Below are 8046 nucleotides of genomic sequence, written 5' to 3'. Positions count from 1 at the left end.
CTTTTGATAGCCGGGCACCATCAGCTTTCTTCGCCACATTTGCTTATGCATCCATTTGTCTTCAGCAATCGTATCATGGAGGTGTGCACACAATGATATGATTTTTTGTTCTTTAATGCTTGATAACTGATCTGTTTGGCACCTTGTGATCATGCAGGTTGGTGTGCTTCTTCCATGTGGGCTTTGTTGCTTCTGAGATAGATGGCTGCTTGTTTACCTTCAAGCTTTTAAAACCCCAGATGCTATATCTTTTGATAGCCGGGCACCATCAGCTTTCTTCACCACATTTTTGTATTCACCTGCTTTGCCTTCAACAATTGTGTTGGGAAGGTGAGCATCATAGAATGCCAATTTAATAGAATAAAATATTCTTGCATTGAGGGAGTACTTGAGTGGAGGTCCAATGTCCTTCTGCAACCTTAATACTAAACCTATAAATATATGCACATAGATCTATTTCCCCATCCTCATATATAAATATATATGCATATATGCGTGTCTTTATCTAGACCTCTATAAATACCCTTTGCCTCCCAGCTCTTTCCTCTATTTCCCTTGACTTTCCTCCTGTCCCACTATCATGCTCAGTCCCCACCTGGGTTTCAGCAATTCCTCTTGGTTACATTATCCTTGATCATACCCTACCATGCCTCTCACACGCTCCTCACCACCAATTTGGATTATTTGTTGTTCCCTGTCCCTGGGTTTGTTAACACCACTTCCTTTCCCCCCACCTCCCCATCTCCCATGTCCCCCCAGAACTGTCGGTCCGTTGTTTTCTCCTCCAGATTGTTCATACAGCCTATCTTATTTAGACAGACCTGCGGAGATAATAACATGCACAAAACAAGACAGCAAACCAAGCAACAATATACAACAAAACAGCAACAACAAACCAATGACAAAAAACAACACAAAACACAACAAGAAAGGAAAGCTTGTAGTTAGTTCAAGGATCGTTTGTTGGCCTTTTGGGATGTTTTCCAGTCCAGTCTGTTGAGGCACCACGGCCTGGCCCCAAAGTCCCCCTTCAGCATTCCCTGGCGACCTCGCCACTCCATTCCCTTGCTGTTCTGTTGCACCCCCTTAGTGTTTTGCCTCGGTGTGGCGGGATCAGATTGGGTGCAATTCCCACACTGTGTCTCCGGTGTTGTCCCCCGTAGGGCTATGGGTCAGTGAGGGGTGTCATGTCTCATAGTGGGGCTGGCCATGTGGTCCTCTCTGTGGACTGGCTGCTCTAATTGGGATCATCGTCCTCAAGGTTTGGTGGGCCAGGATGTGCTCCACTCTCTTCTCCTCCCCCTTCATCTGCACCCGTGTGCTCCAATCAGATCTGTCCCTCTCCGGGAGCTGCAGATTCAATGCCATCTTTTGAAATAAATTCTTCTGCGGGAATGGGCAGGTTTCCACGTAATATTTGGGATTGGGGCCGGACCCCAGACCGCTCTACTGGTTCCCTACTCTACGCCAGCATGTTGCATTCACATCTTGGAGCACTGGGCTGAAGTCTGATCCGTCTTTCCCTGTGGAGATATAAACAATATCCTCCCCTTAGGTGGGTTAGTGCCCGGTGCCCCCGCTACCCATTTCTTTTTTATTACTTTTTTTCCTCCTTTCCCCACCTCCTTTTTAGTTGTCTACCATGTGTATCCTGTATTTGGTCTGGTCCCTGCCGTATACCTGGTGTCACCCCAGGAATGTTTGTATACAGTAGCTTTTTCCCTATGCCCCTTTTGCATTTTTTTAAAGCTTTCCTCAGCGGACTCATGTTGTACTTGTCCTTTTGTGCTTGACTTACTTCGCTTAGTATGATTTCCTCCAGTTCTTCCCATGTAGCGATGCACTTCATACGTTCATCACTGCTTTTTAGCGATGCGTAGTACTCCATTGTAAGGGAGCTCTTACATCTCTTATCACAATCCAAACATTCCTCCAATATGTCAAGCACATTTACACATATGCCACTATCAGTATTTTCAAAGCATTCTCTTCCCAGTTGAGCCTCTGATACCAGCTTCCCATTTCTTCCCCCTCCCTCCTCTGCCCACCCTCCCTCATGAACCCTTGATAAGTTATAGATTATTCTTTCCATATCTTACATCATCCTCCGTCACCCCTCACCCACATTTCCATTATTCGCCCCCCTTGGAGGGGGTTCTAGATTGATCCTTGTGATCGATTCTCCCTTTCTCCCCCCACCCTACCCTAATCCTCTTGGTATCTCTACTCTCATTGTTGGCCCTGAGCAGTTTATCTATCCTGGATTCCCTGTGTTGTGGGCTCTTATCTGTAGCAGTGTGCATACTCTGGTTTAATCAGATTTATAATTTAGAATTAAGGTCATGATAGTCGGATGAAGGAAGCACCAAAAAGCTAGAGGAAAGTTAGGTGTTCCACCGGTGCTATACTGCACCTTGACTGGCTCATGGTGGGACAAGAGGTAGTAAAAATGAAATTTAGGAAAGAACCAGGAGGCAAAGGACATTTATAGAGGCCTAAATACAGGCATGTACATGTATGTATATATATATATATAAAATGAGAGGGGAATAGAACTATGTACTCATATATATATATGTTGAGAATTAAGGTTGCAGATGGACTTTGGGCCTCAACTCAAGTACTCCCTCAACACAAAAACACTTTTTTTTAACAATCCGGCATTCTGAGATGCTCACCTTCCCTACACGATCACTGAGGACAAAATGGGTGAAGAAAGCTGATGGTGCCCGGCTATCAAAAGATATAGCATCTGGGGTCTTAAAGGCTTGAAGGTAAACAAGCAGCCATCTAACTCAGAAGCAGCAAAGCCCACATGGAAGAAGCACACCAACCTGCGTGATCATGAGGTGTTGATGGGATCAGGTATCAGGCATCTAAGACCCAGAATAAAACCATACCCAAGGCGAATGGGGTGGGGGTGGCACGGAGTGGAGACCCAATGCCCTTTTGTAGACAATTGGACATCCTCTCACAGAGGAGTCACAGGGAAGAGATGAGCTAACTCTTAATGACCCTATAGGACAGAGTAGAACTGCTCCTGTGAGTTACTGAGACGGTAACTCTTTATGGGAGTAAAATGCCCTGTCTTTGACATTCTCAAGCAGAGTGACTGATAGTTTCAAACTTCTGATCTTACGGATCACAACTTAACACAGTCGTGGCAGCGTGGCACAATCACATAGTCTAAGCAATAAAGGTTCAAATTATAATCATGCTCAAGGGAGCTTCAAAAAGTTTGTGGAAATTTTCCATTGTCTTTTAGTTCAATTTTCCACAAACTTATTGAAGATTTATTATATTTTAGGGTGAAAACATAGCACGGTTTTCTCATCCTCTCTTTTTACTATGACAAAAAACTTTGCTTAATTGTGATAAAGAAAGTAGATAGTGCCCAGCTAATCAATAGAATAGCGTCTGAGGTCTTTAAGGCTTGTCTTAAAACAAGCAGCTATCTAGGTGAGGTGACAGCTAAATCCACGTGGAAGAAACACACTAGCCTGTGTGATCCCAGGATTGTAACAAAGAGCTTAAATTGTGAACACCTGGTTTGCATGAGGTTCTGAATGACAGTGGAAGCCCAAACTCCATTACAGGGTCCTCAGGTGGATTAAGCCTCCCATAAATCCCCTCTGAGCATAGTCAAGGGATGTGAATAGCCTTGCTATCAGACAAGAGAGCATTGTAAAGTCAGATATAGCAGATGTCGTTGGGTTGAAATGTAATACCTTATCATTAGATCTCTTTACTCATTTTTAAGTTGTTTCACTTTTTAATATTTTCTTCTTTTCGACTGAGATTTTTCTTTGTTTTGTCTAGTCGCTGTTGTTGGTTTTGTTAGTTTACTTCCTGTTTGTGTTTTGCGTGATTTTCTGTGTCTGAAATCAGGATGGGTGGATCAATGAAGTTGGTAACTGGATTGATAATTACCTAGGGGCATGGCTGAAGAAAATGGGGGATAAAGGAAAGCTAACAACAATGCGCATGAGACAACAGATGGTGCAAGATATAATCATAATAATTTATAAATTATCAAGGGTTCATGGAGGATGGGTGGGAAGAATGAGGAGCTGATAGCAAGGGCTCAGGCAGAAAGAAAATGTTTTGAGAACGAGGATGGCAACAGAAGTGCAAATGTGCTTGACACAATGGATGTACGGATTGTGATAAGAGCTGTATGAGCCCCTAATAAGATGATTACAAAAAAAAACAAAAACAAAAATGACTACAAGAAGGAACTGTTCTGAAATTGACTATTACTTTGATTGGATAAGTCTTCTTAATACAATTGAATGATTAAATTATATGATATGTGAAGTATATGCCAATAGAACTATTTTTTTAAAAAGAAAACAAAGCATTGCTTAAGTCTATAAGCAGATTATTTATTTATGGATTTTAATCTTTTGCCTTCTATTTTAGTTTTATCTTTTATAAAAAAATGTATGCCTATGTACAATTTGATATAAGTTGTGCTAATCTTTAATTTTATGATATCATTCTGAATTATAGCTTGTCATCAAAAAAGCCTTCCTCCAGTTTGGCTTCTACCACCCACCCAGTTGTGCTAGAGGTCAAAATGACCAGGGTATTTATTTCTCGGTGAGAGCTACTGTTTGTTCACTTTGTCTTTTTGCAGACAGCAAATTCACCTTGCCTGACTAGTCTTAGATAAGGTCTTTCTGACTCTTCAATATTTAGAATTTCTGATTCTTTTCTCTAAGCCTAACTAAAGAAGGAATAAAAAGTACCATACTATTTAAACTAACAGCTTATCTTCTTCACCATATTATTCACTATATGTCCTCAAAGACAATTATTGAAGAAAACGCCATAGGTTTGTTAACCTTTTTTTTTTTAATTTGGGCGGTGGGGGTGGGGGGAGGAGAAAATACAGCCATTCATTGTATGACATCGCATTTAAGACAACTTTAAATGCAAAAAGAAGTCTTGGTAGCACATGGGTTGCTAAACACAAGGTTGGCTATTTGTATTTACCAGCCACTCCCTCCGAGAAAGATTAGGCTATCTGCTCCCATAAAGATTTAATCTCAGAAAGTCTAGGGAACAATTCTATTCTGTGAGTTGGAATCAACTGACAGAAGCGAATTGGGCTTGGCGTTTTAAAATGTGATATACCATATATATTCGTGTATAAGCCGAGTTGTTCAGCACATTTTTAATGCAGTTTTGTGGTAAAATTAGGTGCCTCAGCTGATATTCCTGTCGGCTTATACTGGAGTATATATGGTGTATATACATACTGCTTTGAGTAAAACTAGGAGTCCTTTGATTTGCACAAAGTACTTCCTCACTTAGTAGATATAACTTTTAGCTATTTAGTTGAGAAAGTAGCCAGTAATGTTTCTTAAACTGCATTTTTAAAAGGATGATATTTTATATACAACCAGAGAATTCTTCATTAAAAATTGATAAAATGATTTATATTGCTTACATGATAATATATCCAAGTTAGATTATATGAGATGAATACCATCATTATCCAACATTTTCTCTGTTCGTTTTTACTATTTAATGTAAATATTGGGTGAAGGTTTACATCAATTTTTCATTGAACAATTCATACACATTTTGTTTCATCTCATTTATTGCAATAACCTCAGTGTAACATCGTTTATTCCCACTTCCTTCCTGTGTTTCCTGTTTCCACTCTCATTTATATCTTGAGCAGTTAATACTCACCAGGCTCTGTGTTAGGTGCTACCTACTGTTGTCATCACATAACTGACCAAAAATGACCTGTTGGCAATTCACAATGCCTCTTCATGTTGCTAACCATTTGCAGTGGATTTTCAGTATGGCTTTTAAGAGAACAGTTGATAGAAGATTTCTCCAAGGTGAATATGTATAGTCACAGTCTTAATGTTATGCGCATTCAGGGCTCTGCATCTGGCTATAGGGAATTCCAGATTTATGGAATGAAACATTCCTGGAATTCTGGTTTCTTTGCACTCTTATCTTTTCAGTTTATATGCATTACCTTGTACAGAGTTAGCTCTGGTGGTATAGTGAATTACAGGTTGGACTTCTAACTGTAAAGTTGGCAGTTGGAAACCACCAACTGCTTTGTGGGAAAAAGATGAGTCTGCTCCCAGAAAGATTTATACTCTTGGAAACCCAAAGGGGCCATTCTACTCTGTCGTACAGGGTCATCATGAATCAAAATTTCCTTGATGGCAATACATTTTTGGTTCTCTTGTACAGGTGATATGTGTAAAACCACGCACTTTTCTGATGTGATATTTGTTACAAAGGCCATTTCTCATGGTGGCATAATTAAATGTCTAACAAGAATGATATGATGTGCATCTGTTTGAGTATTTATCTGAATGCCATAGATCTTCTACAGATAGTTTATTTAAAAGTAATAGCTTTTTTTCACTCAGACTTTCTATTCTTTCTGTTTGTCAAGGGTAGTTCTGTGTAAGATGATACTACAATGGTAAGGAAAGTAAATTTATGCCTTTTAGAGAGAGTCATTTAGCAGGATTATGGGTACTATCTGGTTTCATTACTGGAGTTTTCTGTCTTAGGGGTTCTAACAGTCAGAGGGTGTGATAGTTATATAATTGTTTTTCAATTTGAGAGGATTAAGAGTAAAGGGATGGAGTCTAGCCTGTCAATCAGGTCATAGCCAATGAGGACTCTGGGTGGGGATGGCCTTTGTGGTAGCTACATAATCTGGGAGTGTAGAGGTGGGGTATAGATTGTCAGTCAGAATATAGCCAATGAGGCCTCTGCGTGGGCATGGCTTTCTCCTCAGGATTCTAGGATCTCCTGCATTTCCTCCTTGGAGGTGGGAGACACACTCTCTCTCCGCTCACTACCTGTGAGACATCCCTATAGAGAAGACCCATGGAGAGAGACTGATGGAGCCTGACCTCTGGAGCCGGAGAAGTCATGTGAAGAGTCCTGCAATGCCACCAGATCCTCAAGACTTCTCAACCACTGGCCTGTGATCTTCCTGCATTCAGCGTTATTGCACATGTTTCATGAGTCTGGAGAGGACTTTATAGATTGGTATTCGACATATGGGCTAATATCGGACTTATGGACTTGATCTGGACTGGGCTGGGATGTTTTCTTAATGTACAGTTACTCTATATAAAGCTCTTTCTTACACACACATGAGTATCTATGAATTTGTTTCTCTAGTCTACCTAGACGAACACAGATGGAAAAAGGTTGTGCCTTGGTGTCATAGTTTCTTATGCTCTTATAACATAAATAGCACAATTGGGTGGCTTTAAAGAAAAGAAATCTATTTTCCTACTACAGGATGTGGCTCTAGAGGAAATCCTTCTTATCTATTTCAATTCTACCTGTTGCTGTGGAGTCGATTCCAACTCCCATCTACCCAATGTAATGGAACATAACTTCCTCATAGAGTTTCCAAAGCTGCAATATCTATGAAGGTGGACTGCCGCATCTTTCTCCCAGGGAACAGCAGATCTATCACTTAGCAGCGGAGTGTTTTAACCACTGGACCTCTACAAACCTTCCTTTCAACTTCTAGTAGCTGACAATTCTTGGTGTTTCTGGGCTTGTATATTTATCCGTGACTGTCATTGATAGTATCTGACATCTCCCTGTGTTTGAGGGCATGTCTCTGTGTCTATACAGTTTTTTTATATAATTCAGAAGTGATAAGGGTTAAGATCCACCCTACACTAGTATGACCTCAACTGATTGATTAAATTATACTAGATTGCTGGGTGAGCTCTACAGGACCCGGGTGAGCCCTACAGGACCAGTGGTGTGAGTGGCGAAACAGGGAGGGTAGAGGAAGAGTGGGTAGGAAAGAGGGAACTGATTACAAGTTCCTAAATGTCTCCTCCCCGCTCCCACTACCATGACTCGAATTCGACCTTGCAAGTCTGGCTAGACCAGAGGACGTACACTGATACAGATAGGAACGGAAAATACAAGGCGGATGAGCCCTACAGGACCAGTGGTGTGAGTGGCAAAACAGGGAGGGTAGAGGGAGAGTGGGTAGGAAAGAGGGAACTGATTACAAGGAACTAT

The sequence above is a fragment of the Echinops telfairi genome, unplaced genomic scaffold (assembly GCF_000313985.2).
Source record: "Echinops telfairi isolate 266 unplaced genomic scaffold, ASM31398v2 ScPeMD7_44;HRSCAF=162, whole genome shotgun sequence".
Lineage (NCBI taxonomy): Eukaryota > Metazoa > Chordata > Mammalia > Afrosoricida > Tenrecidae > Echinops > Echinops telfairi.
The sequence above is the reverse complement of the archived record's forward strand: the minus strand, read 5'-3'. Positions refer to the sequence as shown.